This window comes from Lithobates pipiens, unplaced genomic scaffold, assembly GCF_037356315.1.
Source record: "Lithobates pipiens isolate NorthernLeopardFrog02 unplaced genomic scaffold, aLitPip1_a1.2 Scaffold_27, whole genome shotgun sequence".
Classification (NCBI taxonomy): domain Eukaryota; kingdom Metazoa; phylum Chordata; class Amphibia; order Anura; family Ranidae; genus Lithobates; species Lithobates pipiens.
This window is the reverse complement of record NW_027507788.1, coordinates 7998518-8015857: the sequence shown is the minus strand read 5'-3', so window position 1 is coordinate 8015857 and position 17340 is coordinate 7998518.

Genomic DNA, 17340 nt, shown 5'->3' with positions numbered 1-17340 from the left:
CAGGACATCACTCCAAACTGGATGAAAGAGCCAGAAGGAACCTAGTCAGAGAGGCCCCCAAGAGGCCTACAGTAGCTCTGAAGCAGTTGCAGGAATTTATGACAAACAGTGGTCATTGTGTGCATGTGTCAACAATATTACAAATTCTCCACAAATGTGGCTTGTATGGGAAGGGTGCAAGAAAAAAGCTACTCCTCAAGAATGGCCACATGCAGTCACGACTGAGCTTTGCCAACATGCACCTTGAAGATTCTGAGACCACATGGAAAAAAGTGTTATGTTCAGATGAGACTAACATTGAATGATTTGGCCTCAATACCAAACGATATGTCTGGCGGAAATCCATCCAACTAACACCATTGCTACAGTAAAGCATGGAGGTTTTAATATCTTTTTGTTATGGGTGTGGTAGTATCCAGTTATGGAGGTGGTAATATCCTGTTATGGGGGTGGTAGTATCCAGTTATGGAGGTGGTAATATCCTGTTATAGGGGTGGTAGTATCCAGTTATGGAGGTGGTAATATCCTGTTATGGGGGTGGTAGTATCCAGTTATGGAGGTGGTAATATCCTGTTATGGGGGTGGTAGTATCCTGTTATGGAGGTGGTATGTAATGTATACAGTATCTAACATAAGTAAGTACACCCCTCACATTTGTGTAAATCTTTTCTTCTATCTTTTCATGTGACAACACTGAAGAAATGACACTTGTCTACAATGTAAAGTAGTGAGTGTACAGCTTGTATAACAGTGTAAATTTGCCGTCCCCTCAAAACAACTCAACACACAGCCATTAATGTCTAAACCGCTGGCAACAAAAGTCAGTACACCCCTAAGTGAAAATGTCCAAATTGAGCCCAATTAGCCCTTTTCCCTCCCCCGGTGTCATGTGACTCGTTAGTGTTACAAGGTCTCAGGTGTGAATGGGGAGCAGGTGTGTTAAATTTGTTGTTATGGCTCTTACTCTCTCATACTGGTCACTGGAAGTTCAACATGGCACCTCATGGCAAAGGATCTGAAAAAAAAAAAAAAAAAAAGTGTTGCTCTACACAGAGATGGCCTAGGCCAGTGATGGTGAACCTCGGCACCCCAGATGTTTTGGAACTACATTTCCCATGATTCTCATGCACTCTGCAGTGTAGTTGAGCATCATGGGAAATGTAGTTCCAAAACATCTGGGGTGCCAGGGTTCGCCATCACTGGCCTAGGCTATAATATAATAAAATATTTACAAAAATGTGAGGGGTGTACTCGCTTTTGTGAGATACTGTACCTGTACATTGATGACCACTGAAAAATTCAATAAAGAAATATTGGAAATGAAAAAAGGCAATGTATGAAAAGGCACCACTTTGGGTGGCACAGTGGTGTAGTGGTTAGTACTCTCGCCTAGCAGTAATAAGGGTCACTGGTTCAAATCCCAACCACGACACTACCTGCCTGGAGTTTGCATGTTCTCCCTGTGCCTGCGTGGGTTTCCTCCGGGTACTCCGGTTTCCTCCCACACTCCAAAGACATGCAGGTAGGTTAATTGGCTTCTGTGCATAATTGGCCCCAGTATATGAATGGGGACCTTGGATTGTGGCCTCCTTGAGGGTAGGGACCGATGTGAGTGTGCAATGTACAGGGATAGGGACAATTGTAAACACTCACTCAGGTTGAACTGGATGGACTGGTGTCTTTATTCAACCTTAGGCCCCTTTCACACTGGGGTGGTTTTCAGGCGTTACAGCGCTAAAAATAGCGCCTGTGTAGCGCCTGAAAAAAACCGGCCCCTTTCACTCCAGTGTGAAAGCCGGAGGGCTTTCACACTGGAGCGGTGCGCTGGCAGGACAGTGAAAAAAGTCCTGCTAGCCGCATCTTTGGAGCGGTGAAGGAGCGGTGTATTCACCGCTCCTAAACCGCTCCTACCCATTGAAATCAATGGGACAGCGCGGCAATACCGCCGGCAAAGCGGCGGTTTTAACCCTTTTTCGGCCGCTAGTGGGGGGTTAAAACCACCCCGCTAGCGCCCGCAGACCGCCGCTAAAATGACGGTAAAGCGCTGCTAAAAATAGCGGCGCTTTACCGCCGACGCCCGCACCGCCCCAGTGTGAAAGGGGCCTTTCTAACTATGAAACTATGAAACTATGAGCTCCAGTCAATGATCTGACCAGGCTGAGAGGATGTCACCAATCCGCTGCAGGTAGAAGAAGGCACTTCCGGGGACATGCGGCGTACGTGAGAGGGGAGGAGCCTAACTACGGCTTCCACGCGAGCGGATGGAGGAGGACCTGCCTTGCCGTCCGAAGCTGAGCGCAGTGAGAGAGCGCGGCGCTTCGTAATGATGCCTGTTCCTGTCCCATCGCACGCACTCGAACGTCCGCTCACTCGAGCCTGAGAGTTCCCTCGGCGGGACTCGGAGGAACATCGCCGGCAGACGACACGGAAGATCTTGCCGGAGCGGACGGAGCCCTGGTTCTCCCCCCCCCATATTCACCCACCAGACGCCCCAGCGCTGTGACATCCCTGTGAGCTGAAGAGCCTATCAGAAGTCTACAACCAGGTCAGACCCATCCACCTCATTTACTCGGTTTGTCATACAATGATCGGTTAATGACCAGCTAAATACACTGTGGCAGTATTTTCAGGAGTTTCTGCACTTAAAGGAAGCCTGTAGACTTATGTTACAAGAAGTGGCAATAGACATCTTTAAAACACGTGTCCTGGAGTAATCTTGCTGGAGGCGGTTGTCGGACTAGCAAACTATGCAGAGCTCTGACATTTTTTTTTTATGATAACTAAGTCATGAAAAGTACAGCCTTTAACTCTGATACATTTTGGAGGTGTGCGTTTGTTTGTTTTTTTGTTTTTTCCCCTTTTTTTTTTCTCCTCCCTCCCCCTTTCTGTTTGGTCGGCACCCTCTGTTTGGCCTGAAATAAACCAATGATAGCCCAGTATAAGGATTATCGCTGTATTTAAGGCTGGAATAGCTCAGTCTTTAAGCCTCTGTATCGTATGAGAGGAGAAGTTGGGGACGACAAAGACTGAGTGCCGCATTTGGATTCTCTTATTACAGGAGGGCTCGGAGGTTTCAATTATAGTGCCAAGTAATCCCTCTGTAGTAGAAGACTACTCCTTTAGCCCCTTGAACATATCTTTACTGGGGGAACATACCAATGGAAAAGGGGGCTCTCCTTTTTGTTTTTTTGTTTTTTTCTTCTCTTATATCTTTGGCCCTTATTGGTTAAGCTTTGGACATATAAGGGAGATACTCGGGTTTCGGAGAAGACCAGGCGATCTCTCCCTTTGCAAATTGTGATCAGAGTGCGCCATTGGTGGATCAGTCGTGAAGAAATTGTTATTTTCTAATATAGGTTATTAGCGAACTCAAAGGAAAGGAGTATTTTATTTATGTTTAGTCCCCTGGTATTCTCCATGTAATCTTAAAGCTTATCTCCCAGTTTTAACTTAACGAAAGGGAATCCTGGGGAAAAGAAGGACAAAGAGGGACAACATGAAAGGAAGAAATCCAAAAGCTAACGACCCTAAAGCCCCTAAAGAGAGCTTAAACACAAGCTCGATCCAGAAGTACCTTAAAGAAACAAGCCAAAGAAGTCCCGGCATGGAAAAAAAACAGCAGGGCAAGCGAGAGAGGAGGAGGGAGGCAGGAAGATTAACCGGGACACAGGGTGACTCTTCCAGTGAGGAGATAGAGCCAGAGTTGGAGGGTAAAAATAAGGCGCAGACGGCTACCTCCCAAATTCCTACAAAAGGTGAAATACAAGAAATGTTTACGAAACTGGAAAATACCATTAAGGCCGAGATTTCAACCGTAAGGGTGGATATGGGTCATCTGTTAAGGAGGTTAGAAGAAACAGAGGAATCAATGGGTAAACAGGCCCAGGAAATACAGGAGTTAAAAGCGCAGACTAAAAAGATGCAAGAGGCTCACAGGGACATCTTATACAGACTGGAGGAACAGGAGAACCAGAGCAGACGTCAGAACCTGAGGATTAGAGCCCTACCTGAACAACAAGGAGAAGATCTTGGTGCAAAAATGGGGAAGATATTTAACCCCATACTAGGAAGAGAGGAAGGCAAAGAATTAAAGATAGATCGGGCCCACAGAGTGAGGAAACCTCCAGGACTAAGAGTAGAGGTACCTAGAGACGTGATTATAAAATTTCACCTTTATGAGGATAAAGCCAAGATTTGGAGCAAATTAAGAGGTCTGCCCTCTCTACAATATGAAGGGACAACTCTACAAGTCTTTGCAGATCTTTCTGCTGGGACCCTGGCTCGGAGAAGACAACTTAAACCCCTACTGGAACAATTGAGAAGTGCAAATATAAGATACTCATGGGGGTTTCCAACAGCTCTGTTAGTTCAGAGAGAGGGAAGGACCATCAAGTTAAAGTTCCTTGATGAACTTGAGGTTTTTTGTAATAATTTGGGAATCTTTCCTCCCAAGATCCCCCGAGACTCTGGTGTAATTTAATGACAATAGTCGTGGGTTAAGTAGGACGGGAGGAGGAGGATGTTAATGTTAATTTTTCTTGCTCTGGTTCTTTGGTCCTTTGGTTGTTTTTGTTCTTTTGGGTTTTTTTTTTTTTTTTTTTCTGGTTGGGGGTGGGGGGGGGGGGGGGAGCGGGGTGGGGGGGGCGGGGGTGGGTTGGATAGGAAGAAGGACGGGAAGGGCTGTCCCGGGCTCCACCACTCCTTGTCTGGAGAGGGTGTCCCTCTCCCCTTAGGAGGTGGGGGATAAGGGGGGCAGAAGTGGAAGACCGTAGTTGGAGTTACACCCTAGAAGGTATTGCTTGTATTGGGGAGCTGTGCCCCCCAATGTCAAGTATAGGCCAGGTTTGGGCCAGGGATTGGGGAGGGGGGTGGGGCGGGAGGAGAAATGCCTTGCAGAGGAGGAGACCAAAAGAAATGTGAAAATCTCGGGTAGATTAAAAAGGTGTAGATTAAGCAGGTCATCAGTTTGTCTTGGATGACCGAGGTAAAATTTATGTCATACAATGTGAAAGGATTAAATTCTCTTAACAAAAGGTATAAACTTTTAAAGGAACTTCAGCATTACGGAGCAGAAGTAGTATTTTTGCAGGAGACACATTTATCCCAGGATACAAATATCAAGTTATTTTCAGATAGCTTTCCGACTTGGTTTTATGGGGATTCCCCAATAAGGAGGGCGAAGGGAGTGGCAATCGGATTTGAGAAACATACAAGATTTACTCTGCTCGATCGGCTGACTGACCCTGAGGGCCGATTTTTGTTCCTCAAGGGGGAACTAGGAAAGAGGATATTTACTCTTGCAAATGTATACTGTCCAAATAAGAATCCCTTAGGATACATGAAACAGATTTTACGGAGATTAGCAGATTTTAAATCTGGTGATGTAATCCTAGCTGGGGACTTTAATTTCTGTATGGAACCAGTCTTGGATAGTACGTCCCGTGCAAGAGGGAGGAATGAGAGGACTTTGAAAAAAATTAAACATCACTTGAAACAACATCAAATGATGGATGTATGGCGGATTCAACATGAAAAAATGAAAGACTATACTTTCTATTCCCCTGTGCACGGGACACATTCCAGGCTGGATTATATACTGGTGGACCACAGGTTGTTGGAGGATGTTGTTGAGACAAGGATAGGAATAGTTTCTCTGTCGGACCATTCTCCAGTATTAATGAAGATGAGGATACCTGGTTTATATAGACAACCTTTTACTTGGCGCTTAAATGAAAATCTCCTACAGGATAAAGAAACCTCAGAGATAATTCGGAAAGAATTAGAATTCTACTTCTTGACGAATGATACAGGGGAAATTTCGGGGACCTCCCTATGGGAAGGACATAAAGCATACATCAGGGGTATCCTCATTTCCATAGGCGCAAATAAAAAAAAAGTTAAAATACAGAAAAGGGAGAACTTGATAAAAGAAGTTCATAGATTAGAACAAGAGCATAAAAAACAAAAGGTCCAACAGCAGGAACTCTTTCACCTATTGCTCAACAAGAGAGAGGAACTTAAGGATCTCATGGAGTTGGAAACAAGGAAGGCACAGGAGGGGCGCGTCAGAGAGAGACACTATGGGAAAGATAAAACCGGTAAATATTTAGCGAGACAGTTAAAAGGGAGGAGGGAGATTAACTTTATTGATAAAATACAGGATAAGAATGGGAAGTTGGTCCATTCCTCAAAGGAAATCGCAGAGGTATTCAGGGAATATTATAATGCCCTATATAATGTACGCCAAAAAGGTGGGCATTGCAAAGGGGACAAGGAAATTATTAAAGAATTTTTGTATGATACCAATTTACCACATTTACAAGAGTGTGATAGATATAATATAGATAGACCTATTACAGAGGAGGAAATCTATCAAGCGTTAAAGGACACGGCATCGGGCAAAAGCCCGGGTCCCGACGGGTACACGATTATTTACTACAAAAAATTTAAGGATTTCTTAGTCCCCAGAATATGCAAATATATGAACGGTTTAGGTATAAAATATGAAATGCAGGCCGAGGCCTTGCGGGCCTCGATTACGGTAATACCGAAGGAGGGAAAGGATCACTTACTCTGCTCTAGTTACAGGCCAATAGCTTTATTGAATGCGGATACAAAATTATTCGCCAAAATACTGGCGTCTAGGCTGAAGAATAAGATGTGCGAATTAGTGCACCCTGATCAGGTCGGATTTATACCCGAGAGAGAAGGTAGGGATAATGGTGTGAGGGCTTTACTCCTCCTCCAGGCCCTAAAAAATAGTGGGTCCCCAGGTCTATTCCTGTCTATAGATGCTGAGAAAGCATTTGACAGGGTAGACTGGGGACTCATGATAGAAACGTTGGAAACCATGGGTATAGGCCCGAGAATGATCCAATGGATCCAGGTACTCTATAACCATCCGCAGGCCTCGGTAAAAATTAATGGAGAACCCTCTTCTCAATTTCAAATGGGAAACGGTACTAGACAGGGGTGCCCACTGTCCCCACTTCTCTTTGTTTTATCCTTGGAGCCATTATTGACTTTTATCCGAAAAAATCAGGATATAAGGGGGATTGAGATGGGAAGGGACGAACACAAATTAGCCGCATACGCGGACGATGTGCTTTTTTTCATCACCAATCCTAGGATTACGATCCCGAACTTGCTGAGGGTGTTGGAAAAATTCGGCAAAATATCGAATTTGAAAATAAACCTCGGCAAGTCCGAAGTTATGAATGTTAATATTGGTAACCAGGAAGAAGAGAAACTCCGGGCAGAATTCCGCTTCCCCTGGTGCAAGAAGATTAGATATTTGGGAGTTTTTCTTTCGGATACCATAAAGAAAATATTTACGAATAATTATATCCCCTTACTAGATGAAATAAAAAGAGAAATAAAAAAAATCTCAACATGTCCCCTCTCCTGGTTAGGACGTATCAATGCAGTTAAAATGATAGTGGTCCCGAAGATCATATACAAGTTTCAAATGTTGCCCATTCCGCTCTCTCAGGCCTTCTTTAGATTAATGAAAAATATAATTTCGAAGTACATATGGCAACATAAAAAGCCGAGAATTGCCTCGGCCGTGTTAAGCAGGGGGAAAAGACAAGGGGGATTGGCAGTCCCGGACTTAAAAAGATATCACAATGCAGTGGTTTTGTCACGCGTAGTGGAATGGGCGAAAGAGGCAAACGAAAAGAGATGGGTGAGTGTAGAGAACACAATGAGTCAAGCACTATTAGGACGCACAATATGGAATCCTCCACAGTTTAGGTCCATTGGACCAAAAGCACATGAGATAACACGTTTAGCACTAAAGATTTGGGATCGTACACATTCACAAAACAAATGGGGTTATAATTCACCCTTGATTTTTCTTAAAGAAAATGATTATTTCACACCTGGTAAACAGGAGGTGGGGGGCAACTGGATAATGAAAGAAAACGCACAATTAAAAGATATATTAGTTAGTGGTAAAATAGCCCCATTTCAAGCACTGTGTGCGGACACAGAACTTATGAAGATGGATGTATGGCGGTTCCTCCAGCTTAGTCATTTCATCTCAAATTTACCTCAGCCAATCCGTAGTGAAGAGGAATTGAGACCTCTGGAGCGGCTATGCCTGAGAGAAAAATCAAAAAAAAATATAAGCCTTTTATATAAGATTCTCTCAGAGGGAGATGAGCTGGAGGACCCGCCATACATCCAAAAGTGGGAAAAAGAGTTAGGGTCACGATGTAGTACACAAATCCGCAATAAGATATTTAAATTAATTCACTCGGGGGTTGCAGACAATAAGCTGATAGAAACAAACTACAAGTGCTTAGCTAGGTGGTACGCGACACCCGACAAAATGGCCAAATACGTAGTAGAGCAATCTGCAGATTGTTGGCGTGGGTGTAAAAAAATGGGGACCATGGCCCACATTTGGTGGGACTGCCCCATTATTAAAAATTATTGGAGAAAAATTTTAGAGATAATAAAAGTTGTAACTAAAAAGGAAATTAGAGAAGATCCGTGGACGGTCCTATTTCATGGGACAGACGAACCCACTAAGCAATATAAAACCTCGTTAATTCCCATACTGCTAGACACCGCCAAAAATCTAATCCCTAAAAAATGGAGAGAAAGTACGAGCCTCAAAATATCGGAATGGATTTTCCGTATAAATGAAATACAAAAAATTGAAAACTATAATGAGGGAGATGAAGCCTCAACAGTAGCTGAGGGAAGCTTAGATAAATGGGCCTCGTGGGAAGAATTTAAATTGTCTTGGAGATATGTTGAGGAAATTACACAATAAACACAAGAATAAATCAATACCCGGTTAGAAATAACGATCATAAATTAGAAACCCATTTGAAACCTGCAAGGAAAGGGGGGGGAGGGTAGGGGAAGGGGGGGGGGGGGTAGGGGAAAGCAGAGGGGTATTTAATATTAGGATGGCGTAGGTCTTAATCACAAAGAAATTAAGGAATGTTTGTATATATATGTAAACAAGGTTCTTTCCTTTTTTTTAGTTTTGTTATTTTCTTTCTTTTTTTCTGGTTTGAAATTGTCCTAAATACACTCTGCTGGATGGAGAAAAAAAAATTTTTTTTTGAGATAAATAAAGAATAAAAAAAAAAAAAAAGAAGAAGGCACTTCCTCTCCTAGCGATCACTTAAATTGTAGATTGTAACTTTGTAGCAAGTCACAAGGAGATGGCTGACTTGTGTTAGATTTTTTTGAGCATAACCAAGACCTGCACAGGCGTTGAATGATGATGTCATCTGTGTGCCAGTGTTCTGTCAAAAAGTGTCCGGGCCATCGGATAGTGTCCGCCCCGTACTGCGCAGGCGCAGCGCTTGTGCAGTACGGAGGAGAAGGAGACTCCGAAAGTCTCCGAAGAAGAACGGCGCCTGAGTCCAGGTTGAAGCCCCACCATCCAAGTGGACATACGGTTGCACATAGTAACAGGGCCCCTCGTGGGCTCACTTCATTTGCTACGCTTCAGGCACGGCCTCGCTCCGCTTCGGCTATTTTTTATTCTAACTCTATGCCCACTTGGATGGTGGGGCTTGAACTTGGACTTACTGCGCAGGCGCCGTTTATCTTCGGAGATGTTCGGCTTCTCTTTGTCCTCCGTACTGCACAAGCGCAGTACAGGGCAGACACTATGCGATGGGGGACACTATTTGATACATCACCGGCATCTCAGTCCAGGAAGTAGATGATTAGCCTGGAAGAAGCCTGAACAAAGATGGTGCCATCCAGGAGAGAAAAAGCAGATTAAGGCTTTGTCAGGGGGAGTACAGGGAGCTCTGTGGTGGGTAATAAACAGCTGGAAGGGTTATATTGACACATTACTGTAATAATTAAAACTTACGGCATCTGGCTTTTTTTCTCCAGACTTCCAACTTAACTCCGTTCCTCTGGCAGAGTGCTACATAGCTGCGCAGGATTTGGCACATCATGTGTCTGGCCCCATTATTACGGCATTGATCATTAACGCAATACTCAAAAAAGGTATTTGGATCGACCACACTGTGGCAGCCACTGAACGGTCCATTTTTTAGCAAGATAATTCCACAATTCGTTTCTTTCTCGTATTCCGTCCTCTTATCTGGGGAGCAGTTTGTACATGATGGAAAACAGTGTTCCAAACAATTGCTGCCACTGCCTGGGGTGACAAAGTTTTGGCTTAAGGCAATTGCATTTGGTTTGGAAGTGCCGTTCGGTTGCGGAGCTAATGAACTTTTGGGCCTCAGGTATTCCCCGCACATTCCTTGAACTTTTCCTGAGTAATTGTTGGACAGCTGAATGATCAGTATGGAGTTCCAATCATAATACAGCTTTAGAAAATCAGTAGCTATGTACACAAAAATCCCAGAATGTGCTATGGTAACCTTATCATCTAAGAGCAAGGGGAGGCGGCAGCTTTGATGGTTCACCTAAAACAGAAGAAATGAAAAAAAGCTGTGAATATTGAGTCATATTGATACCTGGAGAGTGCTCTTAACATGCTTGGAAGGTGGAGAAATGAAAAAAAAAAAAAAAAGAGATGGTAGACTATATCAGTGGTCTCTAAACCTTTTATCTGGTCGCCTGGAGCAATATTTCATCCTTTGACACAAACATTGGGCCATAATTCCCCCCACCGTCTCCAATGAAGGGGCACAGTACCTCCCAATGGCACCAACATTGGGACACAGTTTCTCCCAATGACACCAACAATGGGGCATAGCTTTGCTTGCTTTTATCCGGTCGCCTGGGGCAATATTTCATCCTTTGACACAAACATTGGGCCATAATTCCCCCCACCGTCTCCAATGAAGGGGCACAGTACCTCCCAATGGCACCAACATTGGGAAACAGTTTCTCCCAATGACACCAACAATGGGGCACAGCTTTGCTTGCTTTTATCCGGTCGCCTGGGGCAATATTTCATCCTTTGACACAAACATTGGGCCATAATTCCCCCAACCGTCTCCAATTAAGTATCTCCCAATGGCACCAACATTGGGAAACAGTTTCTCCCAATGACACCAACAATGGGGCACAGCTTTGCTTGCTTTTATCCGGTCGCCTGGGGCAATATTTCATCCTTTGACACAAACATTGGGCCATAATTCCCCCCACCGTCTCCAATGAAGGGGCACAGTACCTCCCAATGGCACCAACATTGGGACACAGTTTCTCCCAATGACACCAACAATGGGGCATAGCTTTGCTTGCTTTTATCCGGTCGCCTGGGGCAATATTTCATCCTTTGACACAAACATTGGGCCATAATTCCCCCCACCGTCTCCAATGAAGGGGCACAGTACCTCCCAATGGCACCAACATTGGGAAACAGTTTCTCCCAATGACACCAACAATGGGGCACAGCTTTGCTTGCTTTTATCCGGTCGCCTGGGGCAATATTTCATCCTTTGACACAAACATTGGGCCATAATTCCCCCAACCGTCTCCAATTAAGTATCTCCCAATGGCACCAACATTGGGAAACAGTTTCTCCCAATGACACCAACAATGGGGCACAGCTTTGCTTGCTTTTATCCGGTCGCCTGGGGCAATATTTCATCCTTTGACACAAACATTGGGCCATAATTCCCCCCACCGTCTCCAATGAAGGGGCACAGTACCTCCCAATGGCACCAACATTGGGACACAGTTTCTCCCAATGACACCAACAATGGGGCATAGCTTTGCTTGCTTTTATCCGGTCGCCTGGGGCAATATTTCATCCTTTGACACAAACATTGGGCCATAATTCCCCCCACCACGTCTCCAATGAAGTACCTCCCAATGGCACCAACATTGAGACACAGTTTCTCCCAATGACACCAACAACGGGGCACAGTTCCTCCCCTTGTTTGCATCGGGTATAGACAGATACCCGCACTTCCAGCACACCAAATTGACACGTGAAATACTCAGTATACCTTGAGGCTATTTATGACCGTTGGACATCTTTGGCCTATTGCAGCCTGGCCTTAAAAGCCTTAAGGCCTCCCAGCCAGGGAAGGTGGGCAATGACTCCATTATCGTCCCCGGCCACACTTCACTTCATACCAGGTCCTGCAGGGTCTCCGTCAGCTCATCTGATATTTCCCTTTGTGATAACACTTTCACTCTGATCAACATTATTTCCTGAAACCCTGAAGAAGCTACAACCATAAAACTCTTTGGGTCAACTATCCCCCTCACTTTTTGATCTATATAGTATACCTGCTACATTGGCACCTTTTTAATATGGTTGCTACTTATGGGAGGATGATATATCAAGAAAGTTGAGCTGTCATCACTTTATTATTTTATGCACTGTGCCTTGAAAAAGTATTCATACCCCTTGAAAATTTCCACATTTTGTCATGTTACAACCAAAAACGTAAATGTATGTTATTGGGATTGTATGTGATAGACCAACACAAAGTGGCAGATAATTGTGAAGTGGAAGGAAAATAATAAAGGATTTTCAATTTTTAAAAAAATATGTGAAAAGTGAGGGGGGGGCATTTGTATGGCGCCCCCCTGAGTCAATGTAGAATCGTCTTTTGCTGCAATTACAGCTGCAAGTCTTTTTGGGGGTGTCTCTACCAGCTTCGCACATCTAGAGAGGACATTTCTGCCCATTCTTCTTCTTTGTAAAATATCTCAAGTTCTGCCAGATTGGATGGAGAGCGTCTGTGATCAGCAATTTTCAAGTCTTGCCACAGATTTTGAATTGGATTTAGGTCTGGACTGTGACTGGGCCATTCTAACACATGAATATGCTTTGATCTAAACCATTCCATTGTAGCTCTGGCTGGATGTTTCGGGTCGTTGTCCTGCTGGAAGGTGAACCTCCGCCCCGGTCTCAAGTCTTTTGCAGACTAACAGGTTTTCTTCTAAGATTGTCCTGTATTTGGCTCCATCCATCTTCCCATCACCTCTGACCAGCTTCCCTGTCCCTGCTAAAGAACATCTTCCCCACAACATGATGCTGCCACCACCATGTTTCACAGTGGGGGTAGGTTTGTTCAGAGTGATGTGCAGTGTTAGTTTTCCGCCACACATATCGTTTTGCTCTTTGCACAAAATGTTCAATTTTGGTCTCATATGACCAGATCACCTTCTTCCACATGTTTGCTGTGTCCCCCACATGGCTTCTCACAAACTACAAACAGGACTTCTTATGACTTTCTTTCACCAATGTCTTTCTTCTTGTCACTCTTCCATAAAGGGCAGATTTGTGGAGAGACGACTAATAGTTGTCCTGTGGACAGATTCTCCCCCCTGAGCTGTGGATCTCTGCAGCTCCTCCAGAGTTACCATGGACCTCTTGGCTCTTCTCTGATGAATGCTCTCCTTGCCCGGCCCGGTCAGTTTAGGTGGACGGCCATGTCTTGGTAGGTTTGCAGTTGTGCCATACTCCATTTTCAGACGATGGATTGAACAGAGCTCAGTGAGATGTTCAAAGCTTGGGATATTTTTTTAAAACCTAACCCTGCTTTATACTTCTCTACAACTTTATCCCTGACCTGTCTGGTGTGTTCCTTGGAGTTCATGATGCTGTTTGTTCATTAAGGTTCATTGAAAAACCTCTGAGAGGCTTCACAGAACAGCTGTATTTATACTGAGATTAACCACTTACAGACCGGACCATTTTGCTGGTCAAAGACCAGACCACTTTTTGCGATTCGGCACTGCGTCGCTTTAACTGACAATTGCGCGGTCGTGCGTCATGGCTCCCAAACAAAATTGACGTCCTTTTTTTCCCACAAATAGAGCTTTCTTTTGGTGGTATTTAATCACCCCTGCGGTTTTTATTTTTTGCGCTATAAACAAAAATAGAGCGACAATTTTGAAAAAAACGCATTATTTTTTACTTTATGTTATAATAAATATCCCCCAAATATATATAAAAAAACATTTTTTCCCCTCAGATTAGGCCGATACGTATTCTTCTACATATTTTTGGTAAAAAAAATTGCAATAAGCGATTATTGATTGGTTTGCACACAAGTTATAGCATTTACCAAATAAGGAATAGTTTTATGGCATTTTTATTAATATTTTTTTTTTACTAGTAATGGCGGCGGTCAGCGATTTTTATTGTGACTGCGACATTATGGCGGACACATCGGACATTTTTGACACATTTTTGGGACCATTGTCATTTATACCGCAATCACTGCTATATAAATGCAGTGATTCCTGTGTAAATGACACTGGCAGTGAAGGGGTTAACCAGTGGGTGGCAGTGTAGGGGTTAAGTGTTCCTAGGGGTGTGTTACTAACTGTTGGGGGCGGGAATTTAATTTAGTGAATACTGATCTCTGCTCCAATCACATGGAGCAGAGATCAGCGTCACTAGCATTTCTTCATTCGGCCGCTCCCTGAGACGATCGCGGGTATGCCCGGACTCACGGGGGTCCCGACCAGTGCGGGAGCGTGCCGGTGGTGGCGCGCTCCCGATGGCAGGGCGGCAAATTTAAAGGGACGTACAGGTATGCCCATTTGCCTGCCCGTGCCATTCTGCCGACGTACATCGGCGTGCGCTGGTCGGCAACTGGTTAAGTTACACACAGTTGGATTCTATTTACTAATTAGGTGACTTCTGAAGGCAATTGGTTCCACCAGATTTTAGTTAGGGGTATCAGAGTAAAGGGGGCTGAATACAAATGTACGCCACACTTTTCAGATATTTATTTGTAATAAAATGCAAAACCCATTTTCCTTCCACCTCACAATTATGTGCCACTTTGTGTTGGTCTATCACATAAAATCCCAATAAAATACATTTAGATTTTTTGGTTGTAACATGACAAAATGTGGCAAATGTCATGGGGTATGAATACTTTTTCAAGGCAATGTATATCTAAGGGGGGTAATCCCCCCAATACAATTTTAATGACCATTGTAAAAAAAATTCTTGGATGAGGTGCTGATGTATTCAGTTGAACCATATGCTTTTCTAACATTTCTCCCAGTGACACCAACGATGGAGCACGGTTCTTCCTAGTAACACCAACGATGGGGCACAGTTCTTCCTAGTGACACCAACGATGGGGCACGGTTCTTCCTAGTAACACCAACGATGGGGCATGATTCTTCCTAGTAACACCAACGATGGGGCATGATTCTTCCAACCAAATGTCACCAATTATGGAGCACAATTCCTCTCACTGACACCAAAGATGGGGCGTTAATTTCTCCCACTGATGCTGGACATTTTCTACTTCCAATGACCACAATCTGGCTCTGCTAAAGTCTGAAGGACAATAAACTGGCCCTTTGTTTGGAAAGTTTGGAGACCCCTGCACTGTGTTTGAAAGTTTGTTAACACTTGACCATCACATCTATTTTATGTGACCAAAAGAATGTCAATATCCCTCCATATAATGGGGTTCTGGTGTTTCCAATGAAGGATACCATTAATACCCCATCATACAAAGACATTGTAGACCAGGGATCCTCAAACTACGGCCCTCCAGCTGTTGCGAAACTTCACATCCCATGAGGCATTGTAAAACTCCGACATTCACAGACATAGCTAGGCATGATGGAAATTGTAGTTCATGAACAACTGGAGGGCCATAGTTTGAAGACCCATGTTGTAGACAAATTTGCTCTTTCAACATTGTGGTAACAGTTTGGTGAAGACCCGTTTCTGTTCCCTGTGTACAAAGCCAGCTCCATAAAGACATGGTTTGATGAGGTTGGACTGACCTCAATCCTACTGGCCACCTTTGGGAGGAATTGGAATGTCAGGTACGAATCAGGTCTACTCATCCACCATCAGTACCTGGCCTCACAAATGGGCACAAATTCCACAGACACCCTCAAAAAATCTTGTGGAAAGCTTTACCAGAAGAGTAGAGGTTGTTATTGTCACAAAGGAGAGGACAGCTCCATATTAATGGCCATAGTTTTGAACTGGGATGTCCAACAATCTCCTATACCTGTAGGTGTAATGGTCGGGTGTCCACAAATACAGTGGTGTGAAAAGTGTTTGCCCCCTTCCTCATTTCCTGTTCCTTTGCATGTTTGTCACACTTAAGTGTTTCGGAACATCAAACCAATTTAAACAATAGTCAAGGACAACACAAGTAAACACAAAATGCAATTTGTAAATGAAGGTGTTTATTATTAAAGGTGAAAAAAAATCCAAACCATCATGGCCCTGTGTGAAAAAGTGATTGCCCCCTAAACCTAATAACTGGTTGGGCCACCCTTAGCAGCAACAACTGCAACCAAGCGTTTGCGATAACGTGCAATGAGGCTTTTACAGCGTCCTGGAGGAATTTTGGCCCACTCATCTTTGCAGAATTGTCCTAATTCAGTTACATTAGAGGGTTTTCGAGCATGAACGGCCTTTTTAAGGTCATACCACAACATCTCAATAGGATTCAGGTCAGGACTTTGGCTAGGCCACTCCAAAGTCTTCATTTTGTTTTTCTTCAGCCATTCGGTGGTGGACTTGCTGGTGTGCTTAGGATCATTGTCCTGCTGCAGAACCCAAGTTCGTTTCAGCTTGAGTACACGAACAGATGGTCGGACATTCTCCTTCAGGATCTCTTGGTAGACAGCAGAATTCATAGTTCCTTTTATCACGGCAAGTCTTCCAGGTCCTGAAGCAGCAAAACAGCCCCAGACCATCACACTACCACCACCATATTTTACTGTTGGTATAATGTTCTTTTTCTGAAATGCAGTGTTCCTTCTACGCCAGATATACTTGGACACACACCTTCCAAAGAGTTCCACTTTTGTCTCATCGGTCCACAGAATGTTGTCCCAAAAGTCTTGGGGATCATCAAGATGTGTTGTGGGGAAATTGAGACGAGCTTTGATGCTCTTTTTGCTCAGCAGTGGTTTTCTCCTTGGAACTCTGCCATGCAGGCCATTTTTGCCCAGTCTTTTCCTGATGGTGGAGGCATGAACGCTGACCTTAACTGAGGCAAGTGAGGCCTGCAGTTCCTTGGACGTTGTTGTGGGGTCTTTTGTGACCTCTTGGATGAGTCGTCGCTGCGCTCTTGGGGTAATTTTGGGCGGCCGGCCACTCCTGGGAAGGTTCACCACTGTTCCATGTCTTCGCCATTTGTGGATAATGGCTCTCACTGTAGTTCGCTGGATTCCCAAAGCTTTGGAAATGACTTTATAACCCTTTCCAGACTGATAGATCTCAATTACTTGCTTTCTCGATTGTTCCTGAATTTCTTTGGGTCTCGGCATGATGTGTAGCTTTTAAGGATCTTCTGGTGGACCTTACTGTTTCAAGCAGCTCCTATTTAAGTGATGCCTTGATTGTGAACAGGTGTGGCAATAATCAGGCCTGGGTGTGGCTAGAGAAATTGAACTCAGGTGTGGACAACCACAGTTATAGTATGT